This window comes from Panulirus ornatus, chromosome 6 (genome assembly GCF_036320965.1).
Source record: "Panulirus ornatus isolate Po-2019 chromosome 6, ASM3632096v1, whole genome shotgun sequence".
Lineage (NCBI taxonomy): Eukaryota > Metazoa > Arthropoda > Malacostraca > Decapoda > Palinuridae > Panulirus > Panulirus ornatus.
In genome coordinates this window covers 18,705,993-18,730,479 of record NC_092229.1, presented here as the reverse complement: position 1 = coordinate 18,730,479, position 24,487 = coordinate 18,705,993, and the positions used below count along the sequence as shown (strand labels likewise).

At 46.4% G+C, this 24,487-nt stretch overlaps 1 protein-coding gene across 5 annotated transcripts in view; it reads left to right on the top strand.

Moving 5' to 3' along the window:
- PMCA (plasma membrane calcium-transporting ATPase 3) overlaps nucleotides 1-24,487 on the top strand; it is a 1,595,457-nt gene that overhangs the window by 396,680 nt on the left and 1,174,290 nt on the right. For 2 of the 5 annotated variants that reach the window (XM_071662676.1, XM_071662677.1), the window contains exon 1: nucleotides 11,207-11,593. The exons of the other annotated variants lie outside the window; for them this stretch is intronic. The gene's annotated coding sequence lies outside the window, so the exon portion shown is untranslated. Of the gene's footprint in view, nucleotides 1-11,206; nucleotides 11,594-24,487 lie in introns of those variants that run through there. 5 annotated transcript variants of the gene reach the window in all.

Below are 24,487 nucleotides of genomic sequence, written 5' to 3'. Positions count from 1 at the left end.
GAACCTGGGGAACTTTAGCTTCAGATATAGAGGTAATGTTATACAAGAGAGGAATGTAGATCGATGAAAGATCTGAGAAGATGATGAACGAGCGTAGGGATGCACTGTTACCTGACTGGTGCCATGAAGGTTCTAAGAACAAGGCCAAGAGTCGAGTTAAACGAGATGGAAGCAGTGAGTAAAGATGGCCAGGTTCTTGTTGTGGAGGGTGTAGGTACTTAGGGAGGGAAGATTCGATGTGCCATACCTCCTGCTGGTGATGCTCACTCTGTCTGATACCAGCTCTGACGTACCATCAGATCCTATTGTAAAAAAAGAAAGGGGAGGAGGGGGGCTGTTAGGGGGCGCCCCGTCTCTAGAACATTTATCACTGTCATAGAACTTTTTCATTTGTTGTTTGACGTTTAGATTTACAGTTTCCAAATACATTCTTGCATTTATCCACCCCACCACTCACACAGTAAATTACTTCCGTAAATCATTGGACAATTTTTCATACGTTTCATGTTATGTTCCCTGGTTGTTGTGTGTTGTGAAGAACTGTTCACTGACCGTCATTACTCTGGTGGAAATATTTAAAGGTTGTGATCAGGTCACACCTCAGTCTTTTTTTTTTTTCCTTGGTGGGCGAACTTATGGCCCTCCAACTCTGCATTCATAATTCTGGTACCTTCTTTGCTGCTTTCTTCTGGACCTTCTCTATCAGCGCTTCGTACTTCTTGGGGTTCGGTGACCAGACTTTTGAAGTAGTATGTCCTAGTTCCAGCCTTATAAAAGATGTGAACACCTTACTGAAAATTATTTTATCCACGACCGTAAAAACTATTATTATTGTGTTTGTGTGTGTGTGTGTGTGTGTGTGTGTGTGTGTGTGTGTGTGTGTGTGTGTGTGTGTGTCAGTCCTATTGCCCGTTACACTGTATGGGGAGTGAGTTTTACACTCGTAGGACCCGGTCTCTATGTGTGTGTGTGTGTGTGTGTGTGTGTGTGTGTGTGTAATTCATTAGGCGTTTGTGCGGTAAGTAATTATCAGTGTGTACAGTACAGTACGGTACGTGTCAATGAAGTCATTACTGCAGTGTTGACACTCGCGGGCTAAGGTTCACTTGGGCGTTAGTGGCAGCTGTAATGATTATCATCGTGTGTGTCGTCGTGTTAGTATGGTGGAGGTGGCTGGCTGGTCCACCCGCTCGGCCCTCCTGCTGCCTTCCCCACACCAGGTCATATAGGATCATACTGTATGATGGATGGTACTGTATGGTGGGTGGTACTGTATGGTGGGTGGTACTGTATGTTGGATGGTACCGTATGTTGAGTGGTACTGTATGGTGGGTGGTACTGTATGGTGGGGGTGGTACTGTATGGTGGGTGGTACTGTATAGTGGGGGTGGTACTGTATGGTGGGGGTGGTACTGTATGGTGGGGGTGGTACTGTATGGTGGGGGTGGTACTGTATGGTGGGTGGTACTGTATGGTGGGTGGTACTGTATGGTGGGGGTGGTACTGTATGGTGGGGGTGGTACTGTATGGTGGGTGGTACTGTATAGTGGGGGTGGTACTGTATGGTGGGTGGTACTGTATGGTGGGTGGTACTGTATGGTGGGGGTGGTACTGTATGGTGGGGGTGGTACTGTATGGTGGGGTGGTACTGTATGGTGGGGGTGGTACTGTATGGTGGAGGTGGTACTGTATGGTGGGGGTGGTACTGTATGGTGGGTGGTACTGTATGGTGGGTGGTACTGTATGGTGGGTGGTACTGTATGGTGGGGGTGGTACTGTATGGTGGGGGTGGTACTGTATGGTGGGGGTGGTACTGTATGGTGGGTGGTACTGTATGGTGGGGGTGGTACTATATGGTGGGTGGTAATGTATGGTGGGGGTGGTACTGTATGGTGGGGGTGGTACTGTATGGTGGGTGGTACTGTATGGTGGGTGGTACTGTATGGTGGGGGTGGTACTGTATGGTGGGGGTGGTACTGTATGGTGGGTGGTACTGTATGGTGGGGGTGGTACTATATGGTGGGTGGTAATGTATGGTGGGGGTGGTACTGTATGGTGGGGGTGGTACTGTATGGTGGGTGGTACTGTATGGTGGGTGGTACTGTATGGTGGGTGCTACTGTATGGTGGGGGTGCTACTGTATGGTGGGGGTGGTACTGTATGGTGGGGGTGGTACTGTATGGTGTTATCAAAGCTCAGAACTTTTTCTTGATTGTTGGATTCATTGTGTGATTGGCTGGTCGTGCAGTAGATTAGGTTGTTTGTGTTGGTGGTTGTTTGTTGTGATTGTTGATTATAACGAAGTAGTTATGGAGGCGGTACATGATCAGATCTCTCATCATCATGTAGTGGGTCAGGGTCGTTATTATTGTTACTTTGTGATGTTAAGAGTCAGGTTGAACTGTTCCTTAGTTACTGGTCTTCCTTAATGAAGATCAAGTGGTAACGTTGGTAGGGTTATTGTGAAGTGGTCCGTGTGGTAGTTAGCGTCATTTTGTGTGAATCAAGTCGACACAAGAGCAGAGATGATGCACATTGTATGAGGGGGGGAAATGTCAGGTGCTCCCGTGTGTACACCAGTCTACCTATTGTGGCAAGAGAGGCGCACAGCGTGAACACCTCCTGCACCTTTACTGAAAAATGACTGCGAGAGTTTGCAGTAAATTGTGCCGGACCAGCGGTGTTCCGTAGTACATCATAAGACCTGCAGGAGCCAACAGCCCTAAGGACCAGGTCTTCACGAGGGCTGCCTGGGGTATGTGGGGAGTATGTAGCTCCCAGGGTCGAGGTGCACCCTAATATTTGTTCATCATGATATGTACAACGCTGATGATGGTTGATCTTGTACGTGATGTATTACCTGTTTGGGTTCATGGTTTGTTGTTGACCGTGGACGACAAAATGGTTTTATCTTGTGAAGTGCGTCCGGGACGGTGGCTCACCATCATCACGGGAAGACACACACTCGAGGACCGACCTGCCCAGCAGACCGTCCGCTACATTGTTCCTCTGGATCATACCACGAGATCAATGTTGTTGTTGTTGTTGTTGTTGCTGTATTTGCAAACTAGAACCAGACCAGGTGTGCTCACCTGGCTCGCTCCGGAGATTGCTTCCGCCGCATACATATACATACATCTATATACATGTATATATAGGAAACACGATCTTCGTGTTCCATTTTCCTTGTGGCTGCTATCATATTCCTGAATCACATGCTCTTTAGTGATTTATCTGCAGATATATATATATATATATATATATATATATATATATATATATATATATATATATATATATATATATATATAATATTATTATTATTTAGCCCAGGATGCCCTATCCGTGGCTCCTACATTTTCAAGCTGCGCTTCAGTCGAGAGTAAGGAAATGATGGCCTGGTGTGGAGGAGCGAGAAGGTCCCGGCCAGATGATAGTAGTCATTTTCCTCCATGGATGATGATGACGTAGTCTCGCCAGAGGTGACCTCCTGCTGGCTGGCTATACCCAGCCGGTGGAGGACCTCAGAGTATGTAGTATATATGTTGGCATATGTGAGTCTAGGAAAGTGAATACTCGGGTTAGGTTATGTGTTGCGTTGATGCATGTGTGTGTCTGTGGTGTGTGTGTTAGTTGTCACTGTAGTGTTCGTATGTCCTGGTTCATGTAAGGTATGGATTCTTCCGTTGTCACTGTAGTGTTCGTGTGTCCTGGTTCATGTAAGATATGGATTCATCCGTTGTCACTGTAGTGTTCGTGTGTCCTGGTTCATGTAAGATATGGATTCATCCGTTGTCACTGTAGTGTTCGTATGTCCTGGTTCATGTAAGATATGGATTCTTCCGTTGTCACTGTAGTGTTCGTATGTCCTGGTTCATGTAAGATATGGATTCATCCGTTGTCACTGTAGTGTTCGTATGTCCTGGTTCATGTAAGATATGGATTCATCCGTTGTCACTGTAGTGTTCGTATGTCCTGGTTCATGTAAGATATGGATTCATCCGTTGTCACTGTAGTGTTCGTATGTCCTGGTTCATGTAAGATATGATTCATCCGTTGTCACTGTAGTGTTCGTATGTCCTGGTTCATGTAAGATATGGATTCATCCGTTGCCTCATACTTAAAGCGTAGATGATAACAGTTAATAACCCCTCCACCTGACGAAGCACTCTGGAAAACAACGTATTTCTTGGAAACTTTTATTTTTCTTTTGGTTGTTTCGTATTTAGCTTCATCATGCAGATGTTTCTTCAAGTGGTTAATGGGGCTTGTTAATAATGGGTTATTATGTAGTTAGCTTCATCATGGTAATGGTTTATGACGTACTTAGTGAGGTTCCTCACGTCTTGTGTCTACGTGTCTTGTATGGGTGGGTGTTAGTCATGTTCGTGTGTGCTGTAGATAGATCGTTCGTGTGACTTACGTACCTGGGTTGATGTGACGAGAGGAGAGGCGTGCAGGGGATATCCGGGCTGGGATATATGATGTGTGTAGACGTACATTATGACAGGATTATAGAGATAAGGTAACAACCTTATCTCTATAATCCTGTCATAATGTATGTGTTTCATGGTGTTGGAAGGTTCATCATGTTAGCATAATGTGTGCCAGAGGGAGATTTGTAGATATCTGAAGTGTTATCTTGTTAGTTGATGTAATCTGAGATTATCAAGTGGATATATTTTGGTTTGTCTGGTTATATTGATATTCGTTCGTTATACATCTTGACTTGTCTGACACAGACGGAGTTTAGTGGTTTAATATGTACTTAGCTTGGTTTATCATGTGGTTAGAATTAGTTTGGGTTATTGAATGGTTAGATTCATCCTTAGGAAATAAAGTTTATTGTGTAGTACTTTTTCATCATGTGTCGGGATCCATCATGTTGATCTAATGAGAAGGTTTATCATCGTCTTGTCTTAAAAGGTAATTTTGTATTGATTTTAGTTATTCATATCCTTTACCTTGTATTTAGATTTGTCAGACGATGGTTTGGTATGGAGTTACATTTATGTTGTTGGTTATTATGTTAGATTCATCATGATAGTGGTTTGTGGTGGTGGTAGGACCAGCGTCTGATGTTGTAGTTGTGGTGGTGATGGTGGTAAGAGCAGCCTCTGATGTTGTAGTTGTGGTGGTGATGGTGGTAAGAGCAGCCTCTGATGTTGTAGTTGTGGTGGTGATGGTGGTAAGAGCAGCCTCTGATGTTGTAGTTGTGGTGGTGATGGTGGTAAGAGCAGCCTCTGATGTTGTAGTTGTGGTGGTGATGGTGGTAAGAGCAGCGTCTGATTTAGTTGTGGTGATGGTGGTAAGAGCAGCGTCTGATGTAGTTGTGTTGATGGTGGTAAGAGCAGTGTCTGATGTTGTAATTGTGGTGGTGATGGTGGTAAGAGCAGCGTCTGATGTAGTTGTGGTGATGGTGGTAAGAGCAGCGTCTGATGTTGTAATTGTGGTGGTGATGGTGGTAAGAGCAGCGTCTGATGTTGTAATTGTGGTGGTGATGGTGGTAAGAGCAGCGTCTGATGTTGTAGTTGTGGTGGTGATGGTGGTAAGAGCAGCGTCTGATGTTGTGGTGGTGATGGTGGTAAGAGCAGCCTCTGATGTTGTAGTTGTGGTGGTGATGGTGGTAAGAGCAGCGTCTGATTAGGTTGTGGTGATGGTGGTAAGAGCAGCGTCTGATGTTGTAATTGTGGTGGTGATGGTGGTAAGAGCAGCCTCTGATGTTGTGGTACTGGTAGTGGCAGGACCAGCGTCTGATGTTGTGGTCGTAGTTGTGATGGTGGTAGGAGCAGCGTCTGATGTTATGGTTAATGTGTGTTGTTGTGTATCGTGCTGTGTGTGTTATCTTCCTTCATCAGTAAGGTTAAGTGTGTTGAGAGCCTCGCCTGGGGCCGGCCAGGTTCACCCTGAAGCTTGTGTTGAAGTATCAGGTGTGTCCTGGTCGTGGGGTTTGTCTTGTCTGTATTCTATACAGTTACCAAATAAGTCTCGGGAAAAACATTGCCTGGAACACATACGTCTTGGATGAAAGAAAGGAAGAACTTACAAAGAAAAATATAATAGATATCGTAGCTCCTTAGGTGTGTGAATACCTAACCTGCGGAAAACGCCTGCGACCTACCGTTTCATATTGCCATAACCTTGTGTGTGTGTGTGTGTGTGTGTGTGAGGGGAGGGTGCGGAATGTGCAGTTATTATTATAATCATAGTTAAGGTCTGAGTAGTGATGTTAGTAACCGATGATGGTGACTGATGTTAACCAAGGCTGTAAGATGTGGTAGGGCCAGACACAAACACTGACCACTGAGTACATGGTTAATGTAGACCACATCCTTCTATGTAAGACATTGTATGACAGCAGAGGTGGGGCCCCGCGTGTGTTACACCCCCTCCCGGTACAGGACAAATTGTGTTCATGACATACAAGTTACAGCACGCAGGTCAGCGTGAGGGGAGTCGACACACGGAGATTACACCGTGCTTAATTGATGACGTAATGTGTACTCGGCTCCTAAGCTGACAGCCATGCTTGGAGACAGACTGAGTCAGAGATGACGGGGTGCAACGTTGGTTAGGGACTTGATGAAGATATCTGGCGGGTAACACACGATCCTTCCCTCATGAGGTTATCCGTGTTCTCAGGAATGTAAGACTGTGGTTAGCATTCCAGAACGTACTGTGGGTCATCAGTTTGTGTAGGCGGGCGGGTTAGGTACCTTGGTGTTGATCACAGCGTGAGGAAAGACTGATCAGTGCTGGGGCTATTCTAGACTCGTTCGTTGACAGAATGTAAGGGAGGATGGCCAGTGTCCGGGGTTAATGGCCGAGTTAGCCAGGACTGTGACAGAAGAGGTATAGAGAGAGATTGAGTTTTTGCATTATTGCGTTAACCCGGGACACGTCTCTCCCACTCCCAGGTGATGAACGGGTCAGGACGAGAGAATCTCGTACTGGGGAAAGTGACCACAAGTTTGTCGAGTCAGAGTAGACGGAGTTAGAGATAGAATGAAGGAGAACGTTAATTGAGAGGAGAGTAAGAACACACGAGGGTAGTCGATCAGACAGAACGCTGAAGGTCATCCTAGATAAGATAAGATTAGAGAGCAGGAAGTGTGGCTGTGTCATCAACTGCCGCTGGGGACCGACCAGGCAAGAGAGGACGCTATGCTTTAGCCAAGACAGAGAAGCACAGAAGCCAAAACCAGGAAGTTTAGGAAGCCAAGTCCTGTAGGATGTTTACCAGATGTGTGTTGCCATGACGAAGATTCACCAGAATCCCAAACACTGGGTATAGTGGAGGGATCACCCACACCAGTACTACACATCCCGAACACTGGGTATAGTGGAGGATCACCCACCAGTACTACACATCCCGAACACTGGGTATAGTGGAGGGATCACCCACACCAGTACTACACATTTACACTGGGTATGGTGGAGGGATCACCCACACCAGTACTACACATTTACCCGTGAAAACCATATTGTTGATCTGACGTTAGCCTCCTCATCATGTTGCTGTAGCATTCATCACGTTCGTCTTGCAAATAATTTATCTTGATATTTAGGATTGTTATAGTGTTGACGTAGTTAAGTGTATGTGTTATATCTTCCTGACAAGATAATGACATTAATTACACATGTTTCATCCTGCAGGTAAGGCGTGTTCCCTGGCTGGCAGGCAGTTGTGCGCCACACCAGTAGCTCCTCAGGTAAGTGTGTCGCTGTTACAGGTGTCTCACACCCCTAACTCCTCAGGTGTGCCCCTCTCACAGCTGTACCTCACCAGTAGGTACTCAGGTGTGTCCCCTCTCACAGCTGTACCTCACCAGTAGGTACTCAGGTGTGTCCCTCTCACAGCTGTACCTCACCTGTAGGTACTCAGGTGTGCCCCTCTCACAGCTGTACCTCACCACTAGCTCCTCAGGTGTGCCCCTCTCACAGCTGTACCTCACCAGTAGGTACTCAGGTGTGCCCCTCTCACAGCTGTACCTCACCAGTAGGTACTCAGGTGTGCCCCTCTCACAGCTGTACCTCACCAGTAGGTACTCAGGTGTGCCCCTCTCACAGCTGTACCTCACCAGTAGGTACTCAGGTGTGCCCCTCTCACAGCTGTACCTCACCAGTAGGTACTCAGGTGTGTCCCTCTCACAGCTGTACCTCACCAGTATCAGATCATCAAAGCGGCACCCTGACAGTTGTCCCTGACTGGGGCAGTCATGTCAGTTTTCTGTAGATAAGAAATGAAGTGATTGAAGGTTACTGCTCTCTCTCTCTCTCTCTCTCTCTCTCTCTCTCTCTCTCTCTCTCTCTCTCTCTCTCTCTCTCTCTCTCTCTCTCCTTTCGTGATTACTTACTCGCATGGTACAAGACGAGATCACAGCGCTCGTGGAAGCCCGTGTTCTGACATTCTTAAACTTCGCTCTCCATGCTGGATACATTTGCAGTTTCATTACACATTTTGTTGTATTCCTCCGGTCTCTTCTACAGTGAAAGTACATCTTTATATCTTCTGTATCAAGTGTCTCGCTCAGTGTCATGTTATGGCCTCTGATTTGCCTGTATTTGCATCTTTCGAAGATGTGTTCACTGTTGACGTCATCAGATTGCTTTTAAAACTGAAAAGGTTGTTCTCAGGCCAACCCTTCCTCATCTCTCATCCTTGATTTTGCCTTTTCCTGTGGAACTTTTCTGTTCACTGTGCCTCTTTAAGTGCGATGACTGACCACACTGTAGAAACGAGCGGAGGAAGCCAGTAGCTTGTTCAATGTGTCCCTGAATGTAATTCAAATATTGACAGTAGACAGTTTGTCTCATTGACATTTCTCGTAAAGGAGGACATTGGCCAGCGGGTACGAACACTGTCCCTGTGGCACACATACATATGTGTTAGTGAGCACATGGTGGGGGCAGCACACTCGCCAAGGTTTCAGTACGTGGTCGGGGCGAAATATCATCAGTACACATGCTCAGGGCGACTTCATCAGTGCGCATGATCGGGGCAACATTATCAATACACATGCACATGACGACTTCAACAGCGCGCAGGCTGGGGACACATCGTCCCTACACATGCTCGGGGCGCCTTCTTCAGTACGCATGTTTGGGACGACATCGTCATTGTATGTGCTCAAGGGCGACCTCATCAGTGCGCATGTTCAGGGCAACTTCCGGACGAAAGCAGGAACCTGTCATCACACGACCGAACAACAGTGTGAGAACGTCTGAGTAATGATGTCGTATGACGACCTCACCTTCAGCGAACAAAACGAGGCATCGGTTGTCCTGCCCACACAGGTGGGAGGATGGATCTTTCCGACCTTCACGACAGTGGAGGGAAACCAATGATGACAGTCGTCCGAGGCGCTAATGCTCTCACGGTGATAGACGACTGGTATGTACTGATGTCACAGGACAAGGCAGGCCAAGTTAGACAATGAGGAGACTTTCACAGATCCTTTATGGCCCGTAGTGGCGCGCAAGAGGAACTGTAGAAATGAAACGACTAAAATCACCGAGGTTGTACTCTCTGGGGGCGCAGACGGGATGTATAGCTTATCTTTTACATTTGTAAAAATCTTAGAAGTATGGTTCCAAACCTGCACTCACAATGTATTCCTTTCTAGCGTGACAGGCAGGAAAGACTGTAAGATATTGATAACCCACAAGATCAAACGTGCTGTAAGCACAAAGAAAACACCGCGAGCATTCGGGGCCCTAGACTTTTCAACACTTTACTTGTGGACATCAGAAATACTGTAAGTTGCACGATGGAGAAATATAAGTGGGATCTGGTTAAGTATTTCCAAGGTGGATCAGACCAGTCGGGCTGGGATGGAGGCTACGAACCGGGGCTTTCAACAGCCTAGTAGACCATCGTCCCAACTCGGTAGCTTAGGCCCAGTGCAAGCTGTAGGGTAGAACCCTGAAACCTGCTTCAGGTAAATGCTCCGGGCGACGTCAGTACACACGCTCGGGGTAACATCATTGGACGTGGTTGGGATACCAGCGCGTATATGCTCCGGGTGGCATCAGTGCACATCTTGACGGTGACGTCAGTATGCACGCTCAGAGCGGCATTATCAGGGCGATGTCGCACACTTCACGTGCTCGGGGCGACACCTCATCACTGCACATAAACATACATGTTCGGGGCGACGTGAGTAGTGCACGAGCTCTGGGTTACATTACAACACATGGCCAGGTACACATCAGGACACCTGCTGCTGGGGGCGTCGTCAGCACACACGCTTACTGCCACTCGCTCGCTGCACGTGCTCAGGGCGTCATCATTAATGCACAGGTTCGGGACGAAGGCCGCGGAGGTTCACTGCTCAGTGCGACCTCAGTGCACATGTTTAAGGTGACATTATCATTTCACGTACTCATGGCGTCATCATCAGTGCACATGTTCAGGGCGACGTCATCATGGTCGTCAGCTCGGGTCGACGTCAGCAGTGCACAGTCTTAGAGTGACATCATCATTGGACATTATGAGGGCGACGTCATCTGCATATGCAGAGGGAGACCTAACCAGTGCATGTGCTCAAGGTGACATCGTCAGTGATTATTTTTGGGGAGACATAATGAGTGCACATGCTCAGGTCTTAGTAATTAGTGCACATGCTCAGGTCTTAGTAATTAGTGCACATGCTCAGGTCTTAGTAATTAGTGCACATGCTCAGGTCTTAGTAATTAGTGCTCATGCTCAGGTCTTAGTAATTAGTGCTCATGCTCAGGTGCTACGTGTTCACTGGACATGCTCATGTGCTGTGCTGTTGGTGCACATGCTCAAAGTGATAATCATGATTGATTATTCTTCAGGGAGACTTCATTGATGCACATGCTCAGGTGTTACGTCATGAGTAACATGCTCATGGCGAGATCATCTCTTCATATGCTCAGGGCAACACCGTCAGTGAATACCCCTGGTTGAGGTCACCAGTGCACATGCTCACGGTGACTTCACTGATTACTCTCAGGGCGACTTCATCATCAATGCACATGGTCAGGGCGACATCAGTGCACATGATAGGACGACATCATCAGTGCACATGCTCAGGGGACATCAGCAGTGCACATGCTCAGGGCGATTGGCGCGGGTGCACATGCTCGGGGCGGGCGGCGGGCGGTGCAGCGGGCATGCGGGCCGCGCGGGTTGGAGTATTGATCGCGGTGGGTGAGCGTGGCCGGCTATTGATCCCAGCGTTGGCAGACGGCGCCGTGTCGCCAGCCGTGCAGGTCTTGAGCTGTGAGACGTGCCCGCACCATCCGCTCGCCCGCGCTGAGTGTGACCTGTGTGACCTGTGACCTGTGTTGACCTGTGTGGAGTGTGGCGTGCCTCGACCCCTCGAAGGGCGAAGGAGGTGAGCCACACTGGTTGGGCGGCCGCTTCCCGCGAGCTAGCGGTATCTGAGGCAACAGCAGCAGCAGCTGTGGGCAGTGATGGCCGCGCCCTAGTGCAGCCCCAGCCCGCCCTGTGTAGTGTGTGTGTCCTGTGTGTTGGACCTGGCTGTCACACACCGGCTGCCACCTCCCTCACCTCGCATCACCTGCTACACGCCCACACCACCACGCCCACCACCCCCGCCTGGTACGTCTTCAACCCCATCCTCACTAGGGGCGCCACCCTCGCCATCTTTCTCACACAGTTTCTGCACCCGTTATGTTGGTGGTCTGCTCGTGTATCCGTCAGTATTAATATGTTCAGTATTGACAGAGACAGAGTTTTGCTTTACTCGCCGTTATGATTCCATTATTATTATTCTGTGTTGCAGATTTTGTTATCATTTTTAAGTGTTTATATTCATGTCATCGTAGTACACATTAATCAATGATCTACCGTCATTATAATTTCCAGTATGACTGATGTTGTGGATGCTGTGATACTGTACGTACGTTATGGATGGATGGGAGGTGGAGGTGGTGGTGGTACGAGCCGTTACCATCAGTGTGGCGGAGCCGCCGTCAGATTGGCCTGCCATTTAGACCCCGTCCCCGGCCCCCCCTCCTCCCGGTCCCACCCCCCCACCCCCCCACAGCCCCTTCACCCCGTGACCCAGTTTTCTCCATATCTACTGTTTGGGGGAGCGAGTCCCCCTCTTGTTTACTGCTCGAGTTATAATTGGGCCCTTACCATCCCCTCTTCTACTGGCTGGCTCCTGGCTGGCAGTTCTGCCATTATTATTACCGTGTTGTGTGACGCATGCTCACCTCCAGATGTGAGGTCTTCCCATCATACACAGCTAAGGTTATCATCATCATGAGCCGCTCCAACATGATGGCTGCCACAGATGTCGTCATCCAGTACCAGGACTTCGGTGTTCTTGTTAACCTAGTGCTCGGCTCTCGGCTGTGTGTTTATACATGATCATGTACTGTGTGCCACCCGGGCACGTTTCTTGATCCACATTTCAGTCTTCCTTACGTCGTCTGCTGTGTAAGGTCCAGGATGTGCCATTTCTTACATCGTTCCTTCCGTCTCTTTCGTACGTCCCAGGCGCTTCATCATTGCCTGGTTTCCCATTCTCCTCTTAATGGGGCCCTGGAAACCTGTACCCTCGTTCTCGAGTCCCTGGATATTCCCTCTTTCTTTAGGCCCTGAATAGTCTCTCGTTCTCTAAGCCTTGGATATTCCTTCGTCCTCTAGGTGCTTCATATTCTCCCATTCTCTACGCCCTGGCTATTCCCTCATTTTCAAGGCTCTGGATGTTTTCTCAATCTCAATACCTTGGATATTCCCTTATTACATCTCTGATATTACCTCATTCTTCAGGTCCTGAATATTCCCTCCTTCACGATTTTTGTCCCTGGGTGTTTCTGCAGTTACCTGGGTCCATGGCTCCCCCTGTCTTCGTTCTCTAGGCCCTGGGTGTCCCGTCCATCGTTCTCTATTCCCTGTGTGTCCCTTCTCTTGTTCTCTAGGCCTTGGTTGTCTCGTCCGTCGTTCTCTAGGCCCCGAGTGTCCTGTCCGTCGTTTTCTAGGCCCGCACGTGTCCCGTCCGTCGTTCTCTAGGCCCGTACGTGTCCCTTTCCTCGTTCTCTAGAACCCCGTGTCCTTTCCCTCGTTCTCGCAGCCCAGGATGTCCCGTCCCGTATTCTCAAGGCCGGGGGTGTCCCGACCCCCGTTCTGTAGGCCCAAGGTACCCTTCACTCGTTCTCTAGGCCTTGGGTGTCCCTTTCCTCGTTCTCTAGCCCCTGGGTGTATCGTCCCTAGTTCTCCAAGACCTAGATGTTTCGTCTCGTTCTCTAACCCCTGGATGACACGTCCCACGTTCTCTAGGCCCGTTCTGACTCGTTCCACGTTCTGTAGACTCTTGGTGACTCGTCCCTCGTTTTCTAGGCCGTGGGTGACTCGTCCATCGTTCCTTAGGGCCTGGGTGACTCGTTCCACGTTCTGTAGACCCTGGGTGTCTCGTCCCTCGTTCTCTAGGTCCAGGATGCCTCGTCCCTCGTTTTCTAGGATCTGGGTGCCTCCCTCCTCGTTCTCTAGGCCTGAGTGACTCGTCTATCGTTCTCGAGGCCCTGGGTAACTCGTCCCTCGTTCTCTAGGCTATGCGTGACTCGTACTACGTTCTCTAGGCCCTGAGTGACTCTCCCTTCGTTCTCTAGGCCCTAGGCGACTTGTCCCTCGTTCTCTAAGCCCAGAGTGACTCGTCCCTCGTTCTCAAGGCCCTGGGTTCATCGTAACTCGTTCTCTAGCACCAGGATTGTCTCGTATCTCGTTCTCTAGGCCTTGAGTGTCCAGTCCCTTTTTATGGTCCATGGGTGTCCTATCCCTCGTTTTCTAGGCCCAGAGTGTCTGTCTCTTGTACCTTTGGGTTTTGATTTCTGTCCCATGCTTTCTAGTTCCTCTTGCCTCGTACCTCGTGCTCTAAGCCATGGGTATCCCGTCTCTCGTTCCAGAGGTCGTGAGTGTCCCGTCCATCGTTCGGGTTTCCCTTCCCTTGTTCTCTAGCCCTGGTGTCGTGTCCCTCGTTCTCTAGGTCCGGGGTTTCCCGTTCTTCGTTCTCTAGGTCCTGGTTGTTCCATCAAGTGATGGTGGGGCCTTGAGTGTCCCAACGTATACTGATGGGCCCCTGGATGTCCCGTGCTTCGTTCATTAACCTCGGGTGTTCCATCATGTGGTGGTGCGGTATTGGGTATGTCATCCTCAGAGGACGAGCGTTCCATTATCCAGTGTTGTTGACCCGAGGTTTCCATCACTGGAGGGGCCCTGGTCCTCAAGTGATATGTCCATCATTGTTTTTGGTCATGGGTGTTTAGAATAGGGCCCTGGGTGCCTCTCTCCTCATTTTCTCAGGCCCTGAGCTCCCCTTCGTGCACTGCTAGGATCATTAATAACCCTTTCCTGCAGTTTAGGCCCTTAGTTTTCCCGCGTTCTTTCTGCTTTCGCGATTGTCGAAATCTCATCTGAATGCCTGGTCATTCACTGCTTGGCTCCTGCGAGTGTCCCTCCCTCATCCACTGATAGGGACCTGTTGGTGCCCACATTCACGGGTCCCACACCCAGCAGTGTTCAGAACCTAGAGGTGTTCTCAGCCACTGTATTTAAGTCCTTGGATATCCCTTCATCAGTTGTATGGACCCCATAAACTCTCATCGCTGACTATGTTTAGTCCCTCACTATGTTCCTTCCGCTGTTCTAGTCCCGAGTGCATCTCCATTTGTGGTTTTGCAGTGTCTACAGTGTGGCCCCAGAGTTTACCATCGTAGTACTGTGCTTTTCAGATGTGTATTATATTTGCCCATACTGTTTGTGTGAGTGGCCTCATCCCTCAGTGTGGCTCGTGTTTGCTGTGTTTGTGGATTATGATCCCAGCTGTCCTCTCTCCCTGCTGTCGGCCTGTGAGCGTCCTTTCGTCTGGTGTCAAACCAGATATCATTTTCAATCTGCAGTGTAACTTCATCATCGGCAGATTAGAGAGTACATGTCTCATGTTCCTCCATTAGCCTCCCTTACCTCCTGCTCACCATTTGAGCCAAGGTTATATTTCGGACATGGGTGCCTGCTTATCAAGTGACGCTCTCGTACCTCCTCTTGTATTATTTCACGATCGTTTCCTGTCATCAGTTGCCTTTCTTCTGTCTCCCTCACCCGTTGATCTTTTGGCTGCCCTGTGGTGTAAAAGGTTTGCTTTATTGCCTGGCTTTGCGGTGTCTCTTCAAGTGGGGAGGAGGGAAGATCTATATGAGCCGTCAGATGTTGCCCCGTATGACAGTGTTCCTTCATGTCCCACATATACTGTTGCTCTTCTGACTCTTTAGTCGTTCCTCATCATGACTACTTGTAACAGCTATCTTATATATATATATATATATATATATATATATATATATATATATATATATATATAACATACAAACCTCCAACAGCCAGGATCGAACCCGGGAATGCTATCGCTTGGCTATGGTCCCATAGCCTAGCAGTAGCATTCCCGCCTGTTACACAGGGGTCCGGGTTCGATCCTAACTGTTAGAGGTTTGTATGTTCTATGAAGGTGCGCGTTCCTATGCACTTTGTTCGTATATATATATATATATATATATATATATATATATATATATATATATATATATATATATATGATTGCAGGACTACTACTCCCCTGTATATATTTTTCTACGCACACATCACTGAAAACCTCTGCGGTATAATGATTACTTATCTGACCCACGAATTTCGTGGACTCATGTTCGAATCCCGGATAGGGCAATCTGCTCACAGCCACCTGTACTGCTCATCTGCCCCTTTCGGATTGGTCGATAAGTTTCGGTCACATCCATACTTTTTCTGCCGTGTGTAATGCACTAAAACCAGAGCGCCCTGTACAGAATCAGACCCCACAGACCTTTTTGTGCTCTCCCGCAACTGCTTCATGTTCCCTGGTTCAGTCCATTGACAACACGTCGTCCCCTGTATACCATAGTCCTCCGATTCGCTCTATCCGCTGCCCGCCTCGCACTTTCCTGCACGTTCATGCCCCAGACCTTCAAAACATCTTGCACTGCATCCTTACACACATACACACACACATTATATATATATATATATATATATATATATATATATATATATATATATATATATATATATATATATTTCTTTTCTTTCTTTCAAACTATTCGCCATTTCCCGCGTTAGCGAGGTAGCATCAAGAACAGAGGACTGGGCCTCTGAGGGAATATCCTCACCTGGCCCCCTTCTCTGCTCCTTCTTTTGGGGAAAAAAAAAAAAAAAAAAAAAAATATATATATATATATATATATATATATATATATATATATATATATATATATATATATATCACCAGATACCAGGTAGCCTTGATGAGTCAGTCGCCTGCTCCTCTCAGTTTTCTGCATTCATTCCTGTTCTTCGTACCCTGTTTTCCTCAACGTCTTCCATTGTTCTTCCTGCTCGTCTAAGCGAATGCTTGATACCCTCAGACTGTTTCATACTTGGACGTCATCCTTCAGGGGTCCAGTACATGTTATTCTTGGCATATGTCGTCCTCAGTGCAGAGTACATGGCCACACTACCGTGGCTTGCTCTTTTCATCATTTCCAATACAGATGCAATATTCAGGTCCTCCCTCGGGATATCTCATGTAATCTCGCGATCTCGTTTATTAGCCTCATTATCTCTCTCTGGATCTGCACAGAACTTATGTGACCATGCTTCTGATTGTGAACTTATGTGACCATGCTTCTGATTGTGAACTTATGTGATCATGCTTCTGATTGTGAACTTATGTGACCATGCTTCTGATTGTGAACTTATGTGACCATGCTTCTGATTGTGAACTTATGTGACCATGCTTCTGATTGTGAACTTATGTGGCCATGCTTCTGATTGTGAACTTATGTGATCATGCTTCTGATTGTGAACTTATGTGATCATGCTTCTGATTGTGAACTTATGTGATCATGCTTCTGATTGTGAACTTATGTGACCCTGCTTCTGATTGTGAACTTATGTGACCATGCTTCTGATTGTGAACTTATGTGACCCTGCTTCTGATTGTGAACTTATGTGGCCATGCTTCTGATTGTGAACTTATGTGACCATGCTTCTGATAGTGAACTTATGTGACCATGCTTCTGATTGTGAACTTATGTGACCCTGCTTCTGATTGTGAACTTATGTGACCATGCTTCTGATTGTGAACTTATGTGATCATGCTTCTGATTGTGAACTTATGTGACCATGCTTCTGATTGTGAACTTATGTGACCCTGCTTCTGATTGTGAACTTATGTGGCCATGCTTCTGATTGTGAACTTATGTGACCCTGCTTCTGATTGTGAACTTATGTGACCATGCTTCTGATTGTGAACTTATGTGACCATGCCTCTGATTGTGAACTTATGTGACCCTGCTTCTGATTGTGAACTTATGTGATCATGCTTCTGATTGTGAACTTATGTGACCATGCTTCTGATTGTGAACTTATGTGACCCTGCTTCTGATTGTGAACATATGTGATCATGCTTCTGATTGTGAACTTATGTGACCATGCTTCGGATTGTGAACTTATGTGACCATGCTTCTGATTGTGAACTTATGTGACCATGCTTCTGATTGTGAACTTATGTGACCATGCTTCTGATTGTGAACTTATGTGACCATGCTTCTGATTATGAACTTATGTGACCATGCTTCTGATTGTGAACTTATGTGACCATGCTCCTGATGGTGAACTTATGTGACCCTGCTTCTGATTGTGAACTTATGTGGCCATGCTTCTGATTGTGAACTTATGTGGCCATTCTTTTGATTGTGAACTTATGTGACCATGCTTCTGATTGTGAACTTATGTGACCCTGCTTCTAATTGTGAACTTATGTGACCATGCTTCTGATTGTGAACTTATGTGGCCATGCTTCTGATTGTGAACTTATGTGACCATGCTTCTAATTGTGAACTTATGTGACCCTGCTTCTGATTGTGAACTTATGTGACCCTGCTTATGATTGTGAACTTATGTGACCATGCTTCTGATTGTAAACTTATGTGACCATGCTTCTAATTGTGAACTTAAGTGACCATGCTTCTGATTGTGAACTTATGTGACAATGCTTCTGATTGTGAACGTATGTGACCATGCTCCTGATTGTGAACTTATGTGATCATGCTTCTGATTGTGAACTTATGTGACCATGCTTCTGATTGTGAACTTATGTGACCATGCTTCTGATTGTGAACTTATGTGACCATGCTTCTGATTGTGAACTTATGTGACCATGCCTCTGATTGTGGACTTATGTGACCATGCTTCTGATTGTGAACTTATGTGACCATGCTTCTGATTGTGAACTTGTGACCATGCATCTGGTTGTGAACTTATGTGACCATGCTTCTGATCCGTATAGTAAAGAAACGGGTCGTGGAATGGTAGTATGTATTATTATATTGCATTTCAGTGGTACAGTTTTATCTTTCAGTAGAAAGTATATCATAGTGATTTGCAATGTATTTATTAGTTCTTTAGATTATTTTCATTTGTAGTAGATTCTCATTATATATTGCTTCCAATTAGTTCAATTTACATGGAGCTGGCGATATATATATATATATATATATATATATATATATATATATATATATATATATATATATATATATATATATATATATATAATATATTTTTTTTTTCTTTTTTTTTGTTTTGCCGCTGTCTCCCGCGTTTGCGAGGTAGCGCAAGGAAACAGACGAAAGAAATGGCCCAACCCACCCCCATACACATGCCTTGATTCTGGGAGCCTTGAAGAATGTGTGGAAGTCGAGAACATTATCTCGGAAAGCAAAAATGGGTATGTTTGAAGGAATAGTGGTTCCAACAATGTTGTATGGTTGCGAGGCGTGGACTATGGATAGAGTTGTGCGCAGGAGGATGGATGTGCTGGAAATGAGATGTTTGAGGACAATGTGTGGTGTGAGGTGGTTTGATCGAGTAAGTAACGTAAGGGTAAGAGAGATGTGTGGAAATAAAAAGAGCGTGGTTGAGAGAGCAGAAGAGGGTGTTTTGAAATGGTTTGGTCACATGGAGAGAATGAGTGAGGAAAGATTGACCAAGAGGATATATGTGTCGGAGGTGGAGGGAACGAGGAGAAGAGGGAGACCAAATTGGAGGTGGAAAGATGGAGTGAAAAAGATTTTGTGTGATCGGGGCCTGAACATGCAGGAGGGTGAAAGGAGGGCAAAGAATAGAGTGAATTGGAGCGATGTGGTATACCGGGGTTGACGTGCTGGCAGTGGATTGAATCAAGGCATGTGTATGGGGGTGGGTTGGGCCATTTCTTTCGTCTGTTTCCTTGCGCTACCTCGCAAACGCGGGAGACAGCGACAAAGCATATATATATATATATATATATATATATATATATATATATATATATATATATATATATATATATATATATATATATATATATATATATATATATATGCAGTCACTCAGACTTGACAATGTTATTACTCATAAACGCTTGACATTTCGTATTTTTCCGTTTCCTTTTGGTTTAACCTATATATATATATATATATATATATATATATATATATATATATATATATATATATATATATATATACACACACACGCATGTGTGTGTGTGTGTGTGTGTGTGTGTGTGTGATTGCTGATGTCGCCTGTAAGGGGTTATACCACAAGAGAAAGGGAGCATAGTCTCGTGGAGGACCTTAACACTTCATAGTTCATGATTTCCCTGCCACTGATTGTAACGCAATCTTAGAGCCACAGGAACCCCATAAAAGGGTTCCTTGGGTCGAATGATGATGATACTACGGGATGATAAAGGCTGCCACTCTGTGGTGGTGTGTGAGGAAAATAAGGTGGTTTCAGATATCTTCATTGTAGTATAATCAAATATTTTGTGGAAAAATTGTTTGTAGATCGTAAGATCCTGGGATGTCATATATTTATATGGGACTGCTTTTAGATTTGTGATGTTTAAGTGACACGTGAGACCTTTGGCAATGTTGGCAAAATGATATCTGGAAACTAAGATTCGTACATTGTGACACACACACCTGACTCTTTTCCTAACATTTACCGTTGGTTTTCCCTCACATAGCAGAACCTGCTGAGTTAACAGCCTCAGGCGCTGTGGTGACAATGCCACAGGCGCTGGCGGACTTGGCCTCAAAGGCCCGTTTAATACACCTGCATTAGGCTAGTAATAATAACCAATATATATATATATATATATATATATATATATATATATATATATATATATATATATATATATATATTTCTTTTAAACTATTCGCCATTTCCCGCGTTAGCAAGGTAGCGTTAAGAACAGAGGACTAGGCCTTTTTTGGAATATCCTCACCTGGCCCCCTCTGTTCCTTCTTTTGGAAAATTAGAAAAAAAACGAGAGGGGAGGATTTCCAGCCCCCCGCTCCCTCCCCTTTTAGTCGCCTTCTACGACACGCAGGGAATATGTGGGAAGTATTCTTAATCCCCTATCCCCAGGGATAATATATATATATATATATATATATATATATATATATATATATATATATATATATATATATATATATATATAGAGAGAGAGAGAGAGAGAGAGAGAGAGAGAGAGAGAGAGAGAGCATCAGATTATTGTATATGGCATTTATGGATCTGAAGTATACATTAGATAAGGTTGATAGAGATGCTTTGTAGAAGGTCTTAAGAGGATATGTTGTACGAGGTAAGCTGCCAAAAGTAGAGACGTTTTTATCAAGAGTGTAAGGTGTGTGTACGAGAAGGAAGAGAGGAGAGTGAATGGTTCCAAGTGAAGGTCGGTCTACGGCAGGGGCGTGTGATGTCTCCATGGTTGTTTAATATGTTCATGAATGGTGTGGTTAGGGAGGCAAATGCAGGAGTTTTGGAGACAGGGGCGAGTATGCAGGCTGTTGGGGATGAGAGGGCTTGGGAAGCGAGTCAGTTGTTCGAGTGAGAAATGCAGAAGTTGGTGACTGAGTTTGGAAACGTTTGTGAAAGGAGTAAGTTAAGAGTAAATGCGAATAAGAGTCACGTTATTAGGTTCTGCCGGGTTGAGGGACAAGGTAGTTGGGATGTAAGTTTGAATGTAGAAAAATGTATGGAAGGAGAGAACATTATCTCGGAAAGCAAAAATGGGTATGTTTAAAGGAATAGTGGTTCCAACAATGTTATATGGTTGCGAGGTACGGGCTATAGACCGGGTTGTACTGAGGGGCGATGTGTTGGAAATGAAATGTTTGAGGACAATATGTGATGCGAAGGAGTTCGATCGAGTAAGTGATGAAAGGGTAAGAGAGATGTGTGGAAATAAAAAGTGTGTGGTTGATAGAGCAGAAGAGGGTGTGTTGAAATGGTGTGGACATATAAAGAGAATGAGTGAGGAAAGATTGACAAAGAGGATATACGTGTCAGAGGTGGAGGGAAGAAGAAGAAGAAGCAGGAGACCGAATTGGAGGTGGAAGGATGGAGTGAAAAAGAATTTTGAGCGATTGGGGCGTGAACATAGAGGAGGGTGAGAGGCGTGCAAAGAATAGAGTGAATTGGAACGATGTGGTATACCGGGGTCGACGTGCTGTAAATGAACTTAACCAGGGCATGTGAAGCGTCTTGGGTAAATCATAGAAAGGTCTGTGGGGCCTGGATGTGAAAATGGAGTTGTGATTTCTGTGCATTACAAATGACAGCTAGAGATTGAGTGTGAACGAATGTCGCCTTTTTTGTGTTTTCCTGGCGCTACCTCGCTGAACCGGGGAGTAGTGAAGCTGTTTCCTGTGTGGTGGGTAGCGACAGGAATGGATGAAGGCAAGCAAGTATATGTGCATGTGTATATGTCTGTGTGTGTGTGTGTATGTATATGTTGATATGTATAGGTATAATATATACGTTCGTATATGGGCGTTTATGTATATATATATGTGTATATGAGTGGATGGGCCATTCTTAGTCTGTTTCCTGGCTCCTGTAGCCAAAGCGTGCGCTACTTCCTGTAACACAGCAGCTGGTGACTTTTCACTGGCGTTGTATCCTAGAGTAGGCGGAGTCCGGCTATATATATATATATATATATATATATATATATATATATATATATATATATATATATGCTATCTTTGAGGAGGATTTTCGTGTCCCATAAACTGTAACTGGAATTTTGTAGTCACCATGGATTGCAGAAGACCATTTGTACCCCAGTCACTGATGGTGTCACCCTGGCCCCAGCCTGAGACTGGTGCTAACACCCTCAGCACCGGCTTGTCACTGGTGCCAACACCTCCAGCACAACGCCCAGCGCAGACACAGGAGCGCGGCGCCCACGTGGCTAGCTTGGCGCAGTCTCTCTCGATGCCAGTAGGTAGTGCCGGGCGTGAGGCAGTGGCTCCAGATGATGCTAGCGGACGAGGATGGCATTGGCTACATAACTGATCATTTTGTGTCGTGTTAAGTGACGTGCAACAAGAGAGACAATCATGTGAGCCACACTGATGCTTCTTTGTTCCCCCACCCGAGCACCTACATTGAACATCATCCTCACCACTCCCATGTATATCCTGCCCATGACACCATCACCACCGCCACTACGACCTCCAACATGTTCTCAGTACTCGTTAGCACAGCCTTGCGCACCGCATCGCCAATATCATCCCTGGCGGGGGCTTTGTTTAAAGATGAGAGCTGGGGTGGGATGGGTCTGGGAGGTTGTGTGTGTGTGTGTGTGTGTGTGTGTGTGTGTGTCTTATCACGGGTGGTCATGCCCGGGAGGAGTGGTGGTCTGGTGTGTCAGGTTCTTCCTGCTTCAAGACGTTCACCATTGCTGTTTTGTTCATTGGGACGGTCGGGTGTATTACTTTTCCATGCCAGGTCTTGGAACGCGACACAGTCTGGACCCTGAAGAGGATCCTTTGAGCTTTGACCGGGACTTCTCTTTGAGATTGAGTCAGACACACAGCTCAGGCATGTGTTTAGAAGATTTCGAGGCTACGTGGGCCGTCTGAGAAGCAGGAGAGTGAAGGCAGGTAGTGGCTTAGAACAGCGAGGATGCTTCATAATCCAGGACGTGGAGGACGCTTCCTGGGTTCCACCTGCTGAGGATGCCTATTTGAAGGCTAAGAACAGGTCCTGAGAATCACTCGTGCCGAGGGAGGATCCTGGGAATATATGAATTGAGGATGTATGTCAGGAATGTAGACTGGCCGAGTCTGAGGACGCCTCCTGGGAATATGACCTCAGGGAATGTGACCCTGGAATGTCGACGAGGAGGATGCATTCCGCTGTACTTGAAGGACTTGAGGACATTCTGAATGGTTCGGGTGAGAGAGAAGCGCTTATTAAGAGCTCTGGACACTGAGGAGGCTTATACATTCAGGAGGCAGCCAGCCTTGCTGCAGCAGTTCTTGGAACTTGAAACTTTTTAGATCAGGTGTCGACGACGCGACGCTTCACGTAAGTGTGACCGCCGAGTACACTTGACACAAAACCTTAATGACTTGTATGAAGGACTGGAGATGCTGGTGGCTGAGGAACACTTTATACTGTGCTGGTGGCTGGGGAACACTTTATACTGTGCTGGTGGCTGAGGAACACTTTATACTGTGCTGGTGGCTGAGGAACACTTTATACTGTGCTGGTGGCTGAGGAACACTTTATACTGTGCTGGTGGCTGGGGAACACTTTATACTGTGCTGGTGGCTGAGGAACACTTTATACTGTGCTGGTGGCTGGGGAACACTTTATACTGTGCTGGTGGCTGAGGAACACTTTATACTGTGCTGGTGGCTGGGGAACGCTTTATACTGTGCTGGTGGCTGGGGAACACTTTATATTGTGCTGGTGGCTGGGGAACACTTTATACTGTGCTGGTGGCTGGGGAACACTTTATACTGTGCTGGTGGCTGGGAACGCTTTATACTGTGTTGATGGCTGGGGAACACTTTATACTGTGCTGGTGGCTGGGGAACGCTTTATACTGTGCTGGTGGCTGGGGAACACTTTATACTGTGCTGGTGGCTGGGGAACACTTTATACTGTGCTGGTGGCTGGGGAACACTTTATACTGTGCTGGTGGCTGAGGAACACTTTATACTGTGCTGGTGGCTGGGGAACACTTTATACTGTGTTGATGGCTGGGGAACACTTTATACTGTGCTGGTGGCTGGGAACGCTTTATACTGTGTTGATGGCTGGGGAACACTTTATACTGTGCTGGTGGCTGAGGAACACTTTATACTGTGCTGGTGGCTGGGGAACACTTTATACTGTGCTGGTGGCTGGGATCACTTTATATTGCGCTGGTGGCTGGGGAACACTTTATACTGTGCTGGTGGCTGGGGAACACTTTATACTGTGCTGGTGGCTGGGGAACACTTTATACTGTGCTGGTGGCTGGGATCACTTTATATTGCGCTGGTGGCTGGGAACGCTTTATACTGTGCTGTGCTGGTGGCTCAGAAACACTTTATATTGTGCTGG